Here is a 19,345-nt window from a genome sequence, read left to right on the forward strand (position 1 = left end):
ATTTAAAATTATACTTAAGGCTTAAGATAAAACAGTTTATATGTAAAGATGCTTTCTGTCCATTTTTCTTTTTTAACTCTTGGTAAATACATATGACGTACAGTAGTCTTAGAGCATGGCGTGCATTTGTTTTGTCCCACATTTTGTACAGCAACCACTGAATAAAGAGGGGCCCAGAGAAAATTACAATCGTATTGGCATTGATATAGCACTGCTAAGAAGAGGTGATATAACTCAGCCTTAGATTGCACCCTCAAGAAATCATGTTGAATTTCACAACAGGTAAGCATCTTGACAAATCCTTCTGAGTGTGATGAAAGCAGCTTGCAAAAATAGCATAAGAGTACATCTTGGATAACATCTCAGATACATCAATTTTGTTCTGGAAACTGTTACAGTATTACACTTAACTAGAGGTATAGCAAGGCACTTTTTCAGCCACACCATAGATCTTACTAAGTCAGTGCCAAAAATATTTTTATACTACCAAATCTATCAGTGGCTTAAAACTGCACGTTTTTAATTCTGAAATTTTATGAACCTTATATTGATAATGTATTAACATTGAAAAAGTACTCTGACTCTTACAAGTATTACACACTGGCTAAACTACAAAGACACCTTAGAGTGACATTATTTTCAAATTTTGATACTCCATATTATATTGTTCTTCTAAGTTCTATTATTTAAATTGTGCATATGTGGAGCAGAAGAGAAACTTGATTTTTCCGCAAATACCACGGATACCAATATCCCCAAATTACAAACTTCTACTGATGCTGAAGCCTAAACTCTAATACTTTGGCCACCTGATGCAAAGAAGTGACTCAAGACCCTGATGATGGGAAAGACTTAAGACAGGAGGAGAAGGGGACGACAGAGGATGAGATGGCTAAATGGCATCATTGATTCAATGGACGTGAGTTTGAGCAAGCTCCAGGCATTGGTGATGAACAAGGAAGCCTAGAGTGCTGCAGCCCAAGGTGTCGCAAAGGGTTGGACATGACTGAGTGAACTGAAGTGAACTGAATTGACTGAAGCTCTGCACTCATTAGTTTATTTATTTAACTTTTTCCTTTAACACCTACTAAATGAACTTCTTCTATGTTCCTGTGTATAGTTTGTTCACCATTTTATCCCTAGCACTGAGTATAATGCCTGGCTTATAGTAGGCATTCAACAAAAGTATTACAGGTATAATTGGTAGTGTTTTGCAATGGCAAAACAAAAGCTGTACTTAGGAAAAGAGTCCTGAAATTCCATGCTTCTTTTTTGAATTCTAACAGAAAATTGTCACTCAAGCCATGACATACTTACATGGATGATAAGCACATATATTTGTCATAGACTGGATGAAAGCCACATTACCCTGTTATATTATTATCCTGTTACTGTCCTAGAGCCACACAAGTAGACAAACATATATAATAGGGTTGAAAAGCAAAGCAAGATCCCAGATGAAACCCAGATTAAGAGATTTCTCTATTAAATTAGATAAACTCGGGAAAGGAGCTTAAGGTGCCATGATCAAGAAGAATGTCAAACTAAATAAGTTGGTGCTGAGGACAGAGGCAGAATTGATTTCTGAGAAAAAAATCCTCTTACAGATTGAAAATTGTTTTGGAGAACAATTAAGTATGAAATACTAACCAGAAGCAAGTAGCAAATTATTCCCTACATCCTCCCAGGGACAGGGGAACCTTGTAGGCTGCTGTCTATGGGGTCACGCAGAGTTGGACACGACTGAAGCAACTTAGCAGTAGGCTCCATCCTTGAATTAGGAAATATCAGTCGAAGAATAAAGACGGCTGAGTGTCAAAGAATTAATGCTTTTGAACTACAGTGCTGGAGAAGACTTTCAAGAGTCCCTTGGACTACAAGGAGATCAAACCAGTCAAACCTAAAGGAAATCAACCCTAAATATTGATTGGAAGGACTGATGCTGAAGCTTGAAGCTCCAATACTTTGGCCACTTGATGCAAAGAACTGACTCATTGCAAAAGACCCTGATGCTGGGAAAGATTGAAGGCAGGAGGAGAAAGGGATGACAGAGGATAAGATGGCTGGACCGCATCACTGACTCAATGGTCATGAGTTTGAGCAGACTTTGGGAGATGGTGAAGAAGAGGGAAGATTGGTGCCCCACAGTCCATGGGCTCACAAAGAGCTGCACTCAACTTAGCAACAGAACAAGTTGAAGAATTCACTTGAGATGGCCCCTTTCATCTATCTAATGTTCAAACTGGCTCCCTGGGAGAACCAGAACATCACACATACCCAGAGTACTTCCCTGAAAAACCAGCAGTATTCTGTCATGAAGGAAATGCCCATTGAGTAGGTAACTTTAATGGTGTATGTTCAAATTTCTATTGGCTGTACTTAATCTTGGCACTATATCTGACCACTACTAGTAGAGTCCAGTTAGAAGAAAGAAAATTTAAAAAACAACCTATGTAACTGAAAGACCGTAAGACCCCCAAATTTTACAACATTCTGCAAAGATAATGAAATTTAAAAAATTAGATTCAGACATGTGGATCAGAGAGGGAGATTCATGATTTTACATTCTGTGCATTATTTTATTTTATTTATTTATTTTAAAATGTTTACTTTTTTGGCTGCTCTGGGTCTTAGTTGCATCACACAAAATCTTTTATTTGTGGCATGCAAACTCTTAGTTGTGTCATGTGGGATCTAGTTTCATGACCAGGGATTGAACTCAGGCTTTCTGCACTGAGTGTGCAGAGTCAGCCACTGGACCACCAGGGAAGTTCCTGCTCAATATTTTAAAGTTTCACAGGGCTACAAAGATCAGTGATGATATCAACAGATTTAAAATTAAAAGGGAAAGCTGAAATATAACTTAAATTTTAGAAATCATATTCTTCTTAAATTTTCTCTAGGGTACACTGAATAGTAGGCAAACAAGATTAGTGATAGAAGACTGAATGAATACATGTGAATATAAATGAACCTGTCTAAGAAAGACAGTTTTGTGAAAACACAAATCACTCACTGCTGGTTGCCAAATATATGATTTCCCATGTATTATACATTTCTGAGATATTTTATAATTTAAAATTTTAATATGATGACCCCTGTGCCTATGCTAATACTTTTTAATCAGGATAAAATATTTGCTAAGCAGAGATTTTTTTAAACCTTAGACTAAAACTTCAAGAGATTTTCTAATTTATTAATTCCATAAATTGATTTCACATATCACTAGAAAAATTAAATGCACAAGACATTCCAAATGACATTGTGAGTGTAAGTTGGAATGACAAAATTAATGTGTAGTTATTGGAAACAGTGTTACACTCTCTAGATAAATCTGACTCTGTTAATATGGCCTAAGAATGTAACTTCTAAAGCAAATATTGCATTCATTTATTCTTACTATTGTGGGTGATGAACAAGAAAAATAATTTTTCAAAAAGTAAAATTATAAAAAATACATTCAAACACTCTCTGACATAAATCACAGCAGGATCCTCTATGATCCACCTTCCAGAATTCTGGAAATAAAAGCAAAAATAAACAAATGGGATCTATTTAAAATTAAAAGCTTCTGCACAACAAAGGAAAATATAAGCAAGGTGAAAAGACAGCCTTCTGAATGGGAGAAAATAATAGCAAATGAAACAACTGACAAACAACTAATCTCAAAAATATAAAGCAACTTATGCAACTCAATTCCAGAAAAATAAACGACCCAATCAAAAAATGGGCCAAAGAACTAAATAGACATTTCTCCAAAGAAGACATATGGATGGCTAACAAACAGATGAAAAGATGCTCAACATCACTCATTATTAGAGAAATGCAAATCAAGACCACAATGAAGTACCACTTCACACCAGTCAGAATGTCTGTGATCCAAAAATCTGCAAGCAATAAATGCTGGAGAGGGTGTGGAGAAAAGGGAACCCTCCTACACTGTTGGTGGGAATGCAAAGTAGTACAACCACTATAGAAAACAGTGTTGAGATTCCTTAAAAAATTGCAAATAGAACTGCCATATGACCCAGCAATCCCACTGCTGGGCATACACACCGAGGAAACCAGAATTGGAAGAGACACATGTACCCCAATGTTCATTGCAGCACAGTTTATAGTAGCCAGGACATGGAAACAACCTAGATGTCCATCAGCAGATGAATGGATAAGAAAGCTGTGGTACATATACACAATGGAGTATTACTCAGCTGTTAAAAAGAATACATTTGAATCAGTTCTGATGAGATGTATGAAACTGGAGCCGATTATACAGAGTGAAGTAAGCCAGAAAGAAAAACACCAATACAGTATACTAACACATATATATGGAATTTAGAAAGATGGCAATGATGACCCTGTATGCAAGACAGGAAAAAAGACACAGATGTGTAGAGTGGACTTTTGGACTCAGAGGGAGAGGGAGAGGGTGGGATGATTTGGGAGAATGGCATTGAAACATGTATACTATCATGTAAGAATTGAATCACCAGTCTATGTCCGATACAGGATACAGCATGCTTGGGGCTGGTGCACGGGGATGACCTGGAGGGATGTTGTGGGGAGGGAGGTGGGAGGGGGGTTCATGTTTGGGATCGCATGTACACCCGTGGTAGATTCATGTCAATGTATGGCAAAACCAATACAGTATTATAAAGTAAAATAAAGTAAAAATAAAAAGTTAAAAAAAAAAAAGTATTTGCAGGTGATGTCTGCTTCTAGCCATGTAGAATGAGAGACTGGGTTTATTTTCTCATCCTCAAGAAATACAAAATAAAACAAAATATATCAAGTGAAGATCTACAAACATTGGAAATAGGCAGCATAAGATGGAGATCCCTGAGGCAAGGGAAACAAATAAGCTAAGTCTTCTGATTGTCCCAGATTCTTGCCTGAAGGCAATTTCTAGTCTACAAGATAAGGAAGGGAATTCCAAACACAGCCTAGAGGACTCTCTGAGTTGGAGAGATGAATTGGAAATTGGGAACCCCAAGGTGGCTGTGGCACCCCAGGTGGCATAATGATAAACAATCTGCTTGCCAATGAAGGAGACATAAAGAGACAAGAATTTGATCCCTGGATAGAGAAGATCCCCTCAAGATGGAAATGGCAACACACTTCAATATCCTTTCCTGGAACATCCCATGTACAGAGGAGCCTGGAGGGCTACAGTCCATGGGGTTTCAAAGAGTCGGACATGATTGAGCAACTGAGAATGCGCAAGCACGCACAAACACACACACAAGGTGACTGTAATTTGTAAACATAGTACTGAAGAATAGATACCCGAGGTGAAATAGAGAAAGCTACGAAAATGTGTAGAAGGGTCCACTTTAATATTTGGCTTAGTACTTCTTGGGTATTTATAAGAATGATTTATGAGTTTACCTGAGGTTGTGGGGGGTGGGGAAAGACTGGAAAACAGTAGACTGAACAATGGTCAGAGTTCTCATGAGGCTGAGGTTAACTTATTTTCCCACCAGCCAAAATAGAAAGAGCAGATAATACAAGAGACATCAGAAGAGACCCTAAAAATGCAATGCATAAGTAGTGCAGTTAAATTAGTCATAGATTAAAGACTGCTCTGTATTTGGAATAACAAATTATAAAGACAAGCCTCAAAAGAATGTAATAGATTTCTCTTTCTATAATCAAGTCAAACATTGTTTAAGGGAGGACAACAAAATTCTGCATCAAACAGTATAAGATCCACATTGTTACTTAGTCATTACAGACATGTAAAGGAGTGGGAAAGTGTGAGCCATAACAGGAGAAAATCAGTTAACACAAACTGACTGAAAATCAGCAGAGGCAATGGAATTATCAGACAAGGTTATTAAACAGCTATTTCAATATGTTTATATTTTTTAAAAGTTAGAAGAAAATATGGTCATGATGATTAGAGTATTATAAAATGTAAAAAAGAAGTACTAATAGTACTTCTACAGATTAAAAATGCAAAGTCTGAAAAAAGTATGCTAATAAATTAGCAATAATTAGCATACTAATCACTGCAGAATAAAAAGTAAGTGAATTTAAGGAAGAAAAAAAAAAACAAGCAAAAAAATCTATCCAAAAATGAAACACAGAGAGAAAAAAAATAAGTATATAAAGCAAAAGAATATAGTGAACTTTGTAATAGTATCAAGCAGTCTAACATATGAACAATAGAAATCTGGGAAGGAAAAGTAGCAGAAAATATTTTTGAAGAAATAATGGCCAATTATAACTCCCTAATTTTATAGAAATTTTAAAATTATAGACCTGAAAATCTCTTTAAAACCAAAACTGGAAAAAATATGGAAACAACACCACAGCACATCAGAGATTGCTAAAAACCAGACATCCAGAGAAAAATCTAAAAGCAGTTAGAAAGAAAAACACATTACACAGATAAGGATTCCAGCAGACTTGTTGTCAGAAACTATGCAAATAATATTAAAACAGAGCAGCATCTTTTAAGTACAGAAGAAGAAGAAGAAAAAAAAAAAAAACTATCAATCCAAATTCTATACCAAGCAAAAGAATCTTCAAAATGATGAAATAAACAAGTTTTTAGGAAACAGTCAAGGAGATAATTTAGTACCAATAGACATGCACAAATAGAAATGTTAAAAGAGACCCAAAAATGATACCAGATGTAATAGCATCTATACAAGCTATTAAAAAAAAAAAAAAAAAAAACTTTGAATGGTAAATGTGTGGCAAAATGTAGAAAACATTTTTTCTTATTTTCAGTTTCTTTAAAAGATAATCTACTGATTAAAGTGAAGTAAAAACAGTGTATGATGATTATAGTAAATTAAACAATAGGTCTCTAAATAGTAGAGGACAGAGGAACCTGGTATGCTTCAGTCCATAGGATCTCAGAGTCAGACATGACTTAGTGACTGAACAACAACAAAAAGATGTCTACTTACTAATCCCCCAAATTTATGAATATCTTACTTTATATGCAAAAGGAGCATTCAGATGTGAGCAAATAAAGGTCTTAAAATGGGAGATTATGCTGAACTATTCAGCTGGCATGATGTCATTGCAAGAATCTCTACAACACAGAGTCAAAAGAAGAAGGAGGAGAGATGACAGAAATAGAGGATGGAGAAAAGGGCACAAACCAAAGAAACAAGGAAGCCTCTAGAATGTAGATAAAAAGGAATAAAATTCTCCCTTAGAGTCTCTATTTAAAACACAGCCTTTCAGATCAATTCTAGACTTCTGACCTCCAAAATTATAAAATAATCCATTTACTGTTTTTCAGTTCAGTTCAGTTGCTCAGTCGTGTCCGACTATTTGCGACCCCATGAATCGCATCACGCCAGGCCTCCCTGTCCATCACCATCTCCCGCAGTTCACGCAGACTCACGTCCATCGAGTCAGTGATGCCATCCAGCCATCTCATCCTGGGCCGTCCCCTTCTCCTCCTGCCCCCAATCTCTCCCAGCATCAGAGTTTTTTCCAATGAGTCAACTCTTCGCATGAGGTGTCCAAAGTACTGGAGCTTCAGCTTTAGCATCACTCCTTCCAAAGAAATCCCAGGGTTGATCTCCTTCAGAATGGACTGATTGGATCTCCTTGCAGTCCAAGGGACCCTCAAGAGTCTTCTCCAACACCACAATTCAAACACATCAATTCTTTGGTGCTCAGCCTTCTTCACAGTTCAACTCTCACATCCATACATGACCACAGGAAAAACCATAGCCTTGACTAGACGGACCTTAGTAGGCAAAGTAATGTCTCTGCTTTTGAATTTAGACTTGAGATAATTTTCTGCTGCAGCAATAGAAAACAGGTACAGATTTTGGAATTAGGACAATGAGTCCTGTGACAAAAATTGTACAATGTAGAAGTCACTTTAAAATTGGATAATGGGTAGAAGCTGCAGCAATGTTAAGGGGTCATGATAGAAAAAGTCTAGATTGTCTCGAACAAAGTGCTAGTTGAAATAAGAACCTTAACATCCCTTCTGGAGAGAACTCAGAAGAGGTCACAAACAGGGTGAGAAAACCTATGATATTATAGAGAATATCTATACCATCATGAAAAAATTTTTCATAGAAATATGGACATTTAAATCACTGCTAGTTTAATTTCAAGAGGAACTAAGGAACATATTATTGGAAATTGAGGAAAAGGGCACCTTCATCTCCTGATGGCAGGAAACTTAGTTGAATTTCATTCTGTGGTTCTATGTAAAGTAAAACTGGTAAGCAACGAACTTGCATATTTTTCTGAGAATACTTCCAAGCAAAGTGTTGAATGTGTAACCCGATTTTTTCTTGGAGCTTGGAGTCAAATGTGAGTAAGAGGTAAACTGAGGGAAGAAAGTGTTTAGCAAAATGAAACTAGGAAATCTTCAGCTTATTCAGATTGCAAAAACAAAGAGAAAGCTAAAATTAAGAGACCTATTGTCAGGAAAGTGCATTCTGGATACAAAGCCAATTGTATTGGAAGATAATCTTTTGCTTTAGTGCCTTGGAGGAAACAAAAATTATAGCAACACAGAGAGTTCTTTGGATAGACACATGGCTTATGGACACTCTCAATCGTCTCAGCAGAAACCAAAAATAAAGATTCTTAACACTTTCTGAGTAATTTAGAGGATTACAATTGGACAGAAAATCAATAGGGTATAATAGAATTCAATGACACAATATTCTTGACCAAATGAATTGATATATACTATATAGAATACTCCACCAAACAGAAGGAGACATACATGTCATTAACATTTTCAAATGTAAACATACCATACCTGCATTCTGAGCAATAAAATTTACAGGTTTCAAAGAAAAAATACTGGAAAAAATATATTCTCTGACACCAATAAAATTAAACTAAAGTCAATGATAAGCAATATCTGGAAATCAAATATTTAGAAATTAAACAAAACATTCTCTATTACCCATTGGTCAAGAAGAAATCATAAGGGAACTTAGTACATTTAGTTTGATAAAAATGAATCCAGTGCTTTTAAATGTTGTGAAATAAAGCTAAAACAGTTTTGAAAAAATTATAGCATTCAAAACAATAAAGTTCTCAACTTTTTGAACAATGATCTTACTTTTAGTGACTAGAAAATAAGAAAAATTCACTCAAAAATAATCAGAAGGAAAGAATTACCAAGAATAAAGTACAAGAGCAAATGAAATAGAAAACACAAACAATGGAGGAAGCTAAAGAACATCCAAACTGACCTATTTTAAGTTCAATAAAAATTTATAGCAATTAGTAAAGTGAAAGCGAAAGTCACTCAGTCGTGTCCGATGTCCGATTCTTTGTGACCCCATGGACTGTATAGTCCATGGAATTCTCTAGGCCAGAATACTGGAGTGGGTAGCCTTTCCCTTCTCCAGAGGATCTTCTCAACCCAGGGATCAAACCCAGGCCTCCCTCATTGCAGGCAGATTCTTTACTAGCTGAGCCACAAGGGCTTCTCTGGTGGCTCAGATGGTACAGTGTCTGCCTGCAAAGAGGGAGACCCAGCTTCGATTCCTGGGTCGGGAAGATCCCCTGGAGAAGGAAATGGCAATCCACTCCAGCACTCTTGCCTGGAAAATCCCATGGATGGAGGAGATAGATATTAGTAAGCTAGAGAGAAAAATAAAGGTAAACCACAAATAACTTGGCTTCCCTGGTGGCTCAGATGGTAAAGAGTCTGCCTGCAGTGTGGGAGATCCAGGTTGAATCCTTTGGTCAGGAAGATACCCTGGAGAAGGAAAATGGCAACCCACTCCAGTATTCTTCCTGGAAAATCCCATGGACAGAGGAGCCTGGTGGGCTACAGTGTATGGGGTTGCAGAGAGTTGGACACGACTGAGTGACCAAGTGCAGCACACAGCACACCAATAACTAATATCAGAATTTTAAAAGGAAACATCACTACAGATTCCACCACATTAAAATAATAAGGGAAAATTTTGAACAACTGCATACCAATTTAATAACTGACATAAAATAGATAAATACTTCAATATAACATAAGTACCAAAGCTTACTCTTAAAAATACATAATCTAAATAATGCCTACATTTTAAAGTAAACCTCTCAGGTGGCTCAGTGGTAAAGAATCCACTTTTCAGTGCAGGAGCTATGAGTTCAATCCCTGGGTTGGGAAAGTCCCCTGGAGTAGGAAATGGCAAGCCACTCCAGAATTCTTGCTTGGAAAATTCCATAGACAAAGGAGCCTGGAGGGTTACAGTCCATGGGGTTACAAGGGTCGGACACAACTCAACACACATGCATATTTTAAAGTATTAATAATGGGGTATGCAGTTAAAAGTTTTCCTACAAAGAAATTCTCGGAGAAGGCAATGGCACCCCACTCCAGTACTCTTACCTGGAAAATCCCATGGACGGAGGAGTCTGGAAGACTCCAGTCCACGGGGTCACTAGGAGTCGGACATGACTGAGCGACTTCACTTTCACTTTTCACTTTCATGCATTGGAGAAGGAAATGGCAACCCACTCCAGTGTTCTTGCCTGGAGAATCCCAGGGATGGGGGAGCCTAGTGGGCTCCCGTCTCTGGGGTTGCACAGACATGACTGAAGCGACTTAGCAGCAGCAGCAGCACAAAGAAACTCTAAGACCATAGAACTTCACTGGTGAAGTCTAGCAAACATTTTAAAAAGTAATACAATTCCATAATCTTTTCTGGGAAATAAAATAAGAGGATGTACAATCCCAGCTCATTTTATAAAGGATTGTTAATCTGATATCAACATCAGAAAAAAATATTATTCAAAATTGCAAACAAATATCTTTAAACATAAATTCTAAAATATTTAAATCAAATTTAGCCAATTAAATTTAACCATATATAAAATGGATCATAGACTTCCCTGGTGGTTCAAAGGCTAAAGAATCTGTCTGCAATGCAGGAGACCCTGGTTCAATCCCTGAGTCAGAAGATCCCCTGGAGAAGGGAATGGCTACCCACTCCAGTGTTCTTGCCTGGTCACAAATAGCTGGACAAGACTGAGTGACTAACAGTCAGAAGAGTAGGCAAGAAAACACAGAAGAACTACACAAAAAAGACCCCATTGACCTGGATAACCACAATGGGGTGATCACTCACCTACAGCCAGAAATCTGGAATGCAAAGTCAAGTGGGCCTCAAAGCTAGTGGAGGTGATGGAATTCCAGCTGAGCTATTTCAAATCCTAAAAGATGATGCTGTTATATTGCTACACTCAATATACCAGCAAATTTGGAAGACTCAGCAGTGGCCACAGGACTGGAAAAGGTCAGTCTTCATTATTCCAAAGAAAGACAATGACAAAGTATGTTCAAATTACCACATAACTGGACTCATTTCACATGTTAGCAAAGTAATGCTCATAATTCTCCAAGCAAGTCTTCAACAGTATGTGAACTGAGAACTTCCAGATGTTCAAGCTGGATTTAGAAAAGGCAGAGGAACCAGAGGTCGAACTGCCTTTTGATCCATTTCTATGATCCGTTGGATCATAGAAAAAGCAAGGGAATTTCTAAATCATCTACTTCTGCTTTATTGACTACGCTAAAGCCTTAGTGTGGATCACAACAAACTGGAAAATTCTTAAAAAGATGGGAATACCAGACCACCTTACCTGTCTCCTGAGAAACCTGTATGCAGGTCAAGAAGCAAGTTAGAACCAGACGAGGAACAACCAACTGATTCAAAATTGGGAAAGGCTGTCAAAGCTGTATACTGTCACCCTTCTTATTTAACTTGTATACAGAGTACATCATGGGAAATGGTCTGGCTGGATGAAGCACAGGCTGGAATCAAGATTGCCAGAAGTAATATCAATAACCTCAGATATGCAGATGACACCACACTTTGGCAGAAAGCGAAGAGGAACTAAAAAGCCGCTTGATGAAGGTGAGAGAGAAGAGTGAAAAAGCTGGTTAAAACTCAGCATTCATAAAAAGAAAACCATCTCATCTGTTCTTATCACTTCATGGCAAGTAGATGGGGAAACAGTGGAAACAGTGGCTGACTTTATTTTCTTGGGTTCCAAAATCTCTGTGGGTCCTTAGGGAAAGATGGCGGAGGAATAGGACAGGAAGACCACTTTCTCCCTCACAAATTCCTCAAAAGAACATTTCAACGCTGAGCAAACTCCACAAAACAACTTCTGTAGGCTGGCAGAGGACATCAGGCAACCAGAAAAGCAGACCATTGTCTTCAAAAACAGGTAGGAAAAAATATAAAAGATGAAAAAGGAGACAAAGGAAGTGGGGAGGGAGCTCCGTCCCGGGAAGGGAAGCCTGTCCCGAGAAGGGAATTTTAAGAAGAGAGGTTTCCAAACACCAGGAAACACTCTCCCTGCCGAGTCTGTAGCGAGCCTTGGAAACACAGAGGGCAACATAACAGGAAGGAAAAATAGATAAATAATTAAAACCAACAGATTACAAACCCAACAGTAACTCCCCCAGCGGAAAAGCAGCACAGACGCCTGCATCTGCCATTGGGAAGTGGGGGCAGGGCAGGGACGCGCGGGAGGCGCGGGCTGCAGAGCTTTGTAAGAATCGGGCAGGAACGCCCCACGTGCAACTAAAACGATCTAACTTGGGCTAGCAAACCAGACTGTGGGATAGCTACCACGCGAAAAGCTCGAACATAAGACACCACCAGGACCGAGCACAGAACAGACGGAGCGGAAAAAGCCGGCTGCAGACCATCCCCTGCCGGGGACAGGCAGCCAGAGCCGTAAGGACTGGAAAGGGGCAATTGCAGACCCAGAGAGACTTTACTTACCTAACTGCAAGCAGGCTCCTTTGCTAAGACTTCTGGGGGTGCTGGACAGTCACAATCTGCCTCACGGGGTGCGCCAGCGGTCCACCCAGAAAGCTGAGCAGCAGCGGCAGAAAAGGTGACAAGCTGCGGCGATCGCGCTTGCCAAACTCCTGAGCTACTTGGACCTGGGAAGGGCACAAAGTGCAGTCCCAGCCGAATTTGTGCCTCTGAGGGCTACCTGAGCGCCGAACCTGAGCGGCTTGGACCGGGGAAGTGCATGCAGCCTAGGGCCGGCCCCAGATGGTTCCCAGCTAAGCATCGTAGAGCCGGAGCAGTTTGTGCACCGCGAGAAAGGACAGGTCAAGTGGGGCTGAGATACTGTGTGCACACGACAGTGCTATTTGTTTGCAGCATCCCCCCTCCCCACAGCGCGACTGAACTAGTGAACCTAAAAAAACCAGCAAACAGAAGAAGTTAAACAGAGGGAACCACCTTGGAAGTGATCCCACACGGCCCATAACACCAGAGAAGGGCGAGAAATATTTTCACTATTTTTAAAATCATTCCTTTTTTTTTTTTTTGCTTTTTTGTTTTTTGTTTTTTTTTCTTTTTTCTTTTTTTTTCTAACTTTTTTTAAATTGTTGTCTTCTATTTCTCTCCTAATTTTTATTTCTATAACCTATTATTACTATTTTTTTTAAAAAAAAGACTTTTTTTTTTCTTTTTAAGGCAAACACCATATATAGTCTTTGGATGGTTGTTGGGTTTTTTTGTTTGTTTGTTTGTTTTGTTTGTTTGTTTTTTAATAATTCTTTTTTTTTCTTTCTTCCTTTTTCCTTCTGCTTTTCTTTAATATTGTATCTTTGAAAATCCAACCTCTACTCTAGATTTTTAATCTTTGTTCTTAGGTTTTTGTTGTCAATTTTGTACATTTAAAAACCCAAACTTCACTACCCAAGTTTACCTGAGAGCGAGATTACTGGCTTGACCACTCTCTCCTCCTCTGGACTCTCCTTTTTCTCCACCAGGTGGCCTCTGTCTCTTTTCTCCCCCATCTCTTCTCTATCCAACTCTGTGAATCTCTGTGTGTTCCAGACGGTGAACACCTAAGGAACTGGTTACTGGCAGGATTTTTCTCTCTCCTACTCATTCCTCTCTCTTATCCTCCTGGTCACCTCTGTCTACTTCCTCCCTCTCCTCTTCCCTGTATAACTCTGTAAATACCTCTGAGCGGTCCAGACTATAGAGCGCACATAAGGAAGTGACTACTGGCCAGCTTGCTCTCTCCTCTTTTGATCTCACCGCATCTCATTCCAGTTACCTCTAACTACACCCTCCCTCTTCTCTTCTCCTTGTAACTTAGTGAACCTCTCTGAGTGTCCCTCAATGTGGAGAAACTTTTCATCTTTAACCTAGATGTTTTATCATCGGTGCTGTATAGATGGAGAAGTCTAGAGGCTACTGTAAAAATAAAACTGAAAACCAGAAGCAGGAGGCTTAAATCCAAAGCCTGAAAACATTAGAGAACTCTTGAATTCAGGGAACATTAAGCAATAGGAGCTCATCAAATGCCTTCATACCTACACCGAAACCAAGCTCCACCCAAGGGCCAACAAGTTCCAAAACAAGACATACCACGCAAATTCTCCAGCAACACAGGAACACTCCCCTGAGCTTCAATATACAGGCAGCTCAAAATTATCCCAAAACCTTTGATGTGTCATAACCCATTACGGGTCACTCCACTGCACTCCAGAGAGAAGAAACCCAGCTCCACCCACCAAAACTCCAACACAAGCCTCCCTAACCAGGAAACCTTGACAAGCCACTGGTAGAACCCCACCCAAAGTGAGGAAGCTCCATAATAAAGAGAACTCCACAAATTTCCAGATTATAAAAAAGCCACCCCAAACGCAGCAATATAACCAAGATGAAGAGACAGAGGAATACTCAGCAGGTAAAGGAACAGGAGAGTTGCCCACCAAACCAAACAAAAGAGGAAGAAGTAGGGAATCTACCGGAGAAGGAATTCCGAATATTGATAGTGAAAATGATCCAAAATCTTGAAATCAAAATGGAATCACAGATAAACAGCCTAGAGACAAGGATTGAGAAGATGCAAGAAAGGTTTAACAAGGACCTAGAAGAAATAAAAAAGAGTCAAAATATAATGAATAATGCGATAAATGAGATCAGAAACACTCTGGAGGCAACAAATAGTAGAATAACGGAGGCAGAAGATAGGATTAGTGAAATAGAAGATAGAATGGTAGAAATAAATGAATCAGAGAGGAAACAAGAAAAATGAATTAAAAGAAATGAGGACAATCTCAGAGACCTCCAGGACAATATGAAATGCTCCAACATTCGAATTATAGGAGTCCCAGAAGAAGAAGACAGAAAGAAAGATCATGAGAAAATCCTTGAGGAGATAATAGTTGAAAACTTCCCTAAAATGGGGAAGGAAATAATCACCCAAGTCCAAGAAACACAGAGAGTTCCAAGTAGGATAAACCCAAGGCAAAACACCCCAAGACACATATAAATCAAATTAACAAAGATCAAACACAAAGAACAAATATTAAAAGCAGCAAGGGAAAAACAACAAATAACACATAAGGGGATTCCCATAAGGATAACAGCTGATCTTTCAATAGAAACTCTTCAGGCCAGGAGGGAATGGCAAGACATACTTAAAGTGATGAAAGACAATAACCTACAGCCCAGATTACTGTACCCAGCAAGGATCTCAATCAAATACGAAGAAGAAATCAAAAGCTTTACAGACAAGCAAAAGCTGAGAGAATTCAGCACCACCAAACCAGCTCTCCAACAAATTCTAAAGGATATTCTCTAGACAGGAAACACGAAAAGGGTGTATAAACCCGAACCCAAGACAATAAAGTAAATGGTAACGGGATCATACTTATCAATAATTACCTTAAACGTAAATGGGTTGAACGCCCCAACCAAAAGACAAAGACTGGCCGAATGGATACAAAAACAAGACCCCTCTATATGCTGCTTACAAGAGACCCACCTCAAAACAAGGGACACATACAGACTGAAAGTGAAGGGCTGGAAAAAGATATACCACGCAAATAGAGACCAAAAGAAAGCAGGAGTGGCAATACTCATATCCGATAAAATAGACTTTAAAACAAAGGCTGTGAAAAGAGACAAAGAAGGCCACTACATAATGATCAAAGGAACAATCCAAGAAGAAGATATAACAATTATAAATATATATGCACCCAATATAGGAGCACCGCAATATGTAAGACAAATGCTAACAAGTATGAAAGGGGAAATCAATAATAACACAATAATAGTGGGAGACTTTAATACCCCACTCACACCTATGGACAGATCAACTAAACAGAAAATTAACAAAGAAACGCAAACTTTAAATGTTACATTAGATCAGTTAGACCTAATTGATATCTATAGGACATTTCACCCCAAAACAATGTATTTCAGCTTTTTTTCAAGTGCTCATGGAACCTTCTCCAGGATAGATCACATCCTGGGCCATAAATCTAAACTTTATAAATTCAAAAAAATCGAAATCATTCCAAGCATCTTTTCTGACCATAATGCATTAAGATTAGATCTCAATTACAGGAGAAAAACTATTAAAAATTCCAACATATGGAGGTTGAACAACACACTTCTGAATAACCAACAAATCACAGAAGAAATCAAAAAAGAAATCAAAATATGCATAGAAACTAATGAAAATGAAAACACAACAACCCAAAACCTGTGGGACACTATAAAAGCAGTGTTAAGAGGAAAGTTCATAGCAATACAGGCATACCTCAAGAAACAAGAAAAAAGTCAAATAAATAACCTAACTCTACAACTAAAGCAACTAGAAGAGGAAGAATTGGAGAACCCCAGAGTTAGCAGAAGGAAAGAAATCTTAAAAATTAGGGCAGAAATAAATGCAAAAGAAACAAAAGAGACCATAGCAAAAATCAACAAAGCCAAAAGCTGGTTCTTTGAAAGGATAAATAAAATTGACAAACCATTAGCCAGACGCATCAAGAAGCAAAGAGAGAAAAATCAAATCAATAAAATTAGAAATGAAAATGGAGAGATCACAACAGACAACACAGAAATACAAAGGATCATAAGAGACTACTATCAGCAGTTGTATGCCAATAAAATGGACAACGTGGAAGAAATGGACAAATTCTTAGAAAAGTACAATTTTCCAAAACTGAACCAGGAAGAAATAGAAAATCTTAACAGACCCATCACAAGCACGGAAATTGAAACTGTAATCAGAAATCTTCCAGCAAACAAAAGCCCAGGTCCAGACGGCTTCACAGCTGAATTCTACCAAAAATTTCGAGAAGAGCTAACACCTATCCTCCTCAAACTCTTCCAGAAAATTGCAGAGGAAGGTAAACTTCCAAACTCATTCTATGAGGCCACCATCACCCTAATACCAAAACCTGACAAAGATGTCACAAAAAAAGAAAACTACAGGCCAATATCACTGATGAACATAGATGCAAAAATCCTCAACAAAATTCTAGCAATCAGAATCCAACAACACATTAAAAAGATCATACACCATGACCAAGTGGGCTTTATCCCAGGGATGCAAGGATTCTTCAATATCCGCAAATCAATCAATGTAATTCACCACATTAACAAATTGAAAAATGAAAACCATATGATTATCTCAATAGATGCAGAGAAGGCCTTTGACAAAATTCAACATCCATTTAAGATAAAAACTCTCCAGAAAGCAGGAATAGAAAGAACATACCTCAACATAATAAAAGCTGTATATGACAAACCCACAGCAAACATTATCCTCAATGGTGAAAAATTGAAAGCATTTCCCCTAAAGTCAGGAACAAGACAAGGGTGTCCACTTTCACCGCTACTATTCAACATAGTTCTGGAAGTTTTGGCCACAGCAATCAGAGCAGAAAAAGAAATAAAAGGAATCCAAATTGGAAAAGAAGAAGTAAAACTCTCACTATTTGCAGATGACATGATCCTCTACATGGAAAACCCTAAAGACTCCACCGGAAAATTACTAGAGCTAATCAATGAATATAGTAAAGTTGCAGGATATAAAATCAACACACAGAAATCCCTTGCATTCCTATACACTAATAATGAGAAAGTAGAAAAAGAAATTAAGGAAACAAATCCATTCACCATTGCAACGAAAAGAATAAAATACTTAGGAATATATCTACCTAAAGAAACTAAAGACCTATATATAGAAAACTATAAAACACTGATGAAAGAAATCAAAGAGGAGACTAAGAGATGGAGAAATATACCATGTTCATGGATCGGAAGAATCAATATAGTGAAAATGAGAATACTACCCAAAGCAATTTACAAATTCAATGCAATCCCTATCAAGCTACCAGCCACATTTCTCACAGAACTAGAACAAATAATTTCAAGATTTGTATGGAAATACAGAAAACCTCGAATAGCCAAAGCAATCTTGAGAAAGAAGAATGGAACTGGAGGAATCAACTTGCCTGACTTCAGGCTCTACTACAAAGCCTCAGTCATCAAGACAGTATGGTACTGACACAAAGACAGACATATAGATAAATGGAACAAAATAGAAAGCCCAGAGATAAATCCACACACATATGGACACCTTATCTTTGACAAAGGAGGCAAGAATATACAATGGAGTAAAGACAATCTCTTTAACAAGTGGTGCTGGGAAAACTGGCCAACCACTTGTAAAAGAATGAAACTAGAACACTTTCTAACACCATACACAAAAATAACCTCAAAATGGATTAAAGATCTAAATGTAAGATCAGAAACTATAAAACTCCTAGAGGAGAACATAGGCAAAACACTCTCAGACATAAATCACAGCAGGATCCTCTATGATCCACCTCCCAGAATTCTGGAAATAAAAGCAAAAATAAACAAATGGGATCTATTTAAAATTAAAAGCTTCTGCACAACAAAGGAAACTATAAGCAAGGTGAAAAGACAGACTTCTGAATGGGAGAAAATAATAGCAAATGAAACAACTGACAAACAACTAATCTCAAAAATATACAAGCAACTTATGCAGCTCAATTCCAGAAAAATAAACGACCCAATCAAAAAATGGGCCAAAGAACTAAATAGACATTTCTCCAAAGAAGACATACGGATGGCTAACAAACACATGAAAAGATGCTCAACATCACTCATTATCAGAGAAATGCAAATCAAAACCACAATGAGGTACCACTTCACACCAGTCAGAATGGCTGTGATCCAAAAATCTGCAAGCAATAAATGCTGGAGAGGGTGTGGAGAAAAGGGAACCCTCCTACACTGTTGGTGGGAATGCAAACTAGTACAGCCACTATGGAGAACAGTGTGGAGATTCCTTAAAAAATTGCAAATAGAACTGCCTTATGACCCAGCAATCCTATTGCTGGGCATACACACTGAGGAAACCAGAATTGAAAGAGACACGTGTACCCCAATGTTCATCGCAGCACTGTTTATAATAGCCAGGACATGGAAACAACCTAGATGTCCATCAGCAGATGAATGGATAAGAAAGCTGTGGTACATATACACAATGGAGTATTACTCAGCCGTTAAAAAGAATTCATTTGAAT

This window comes from Capra hircus, chromosome 5, assembly GCF_001704415.2.
Source record: "Capra hircus breed San Clemente chromosome 5, ASM170441v1, whole genome shotgun sequence".
Lineage (NCBI taxonomy): Eukaryota > Metazoa > Chordata > Mammalia > Artiodactyla > Bovidae > Capra > Capra hircus.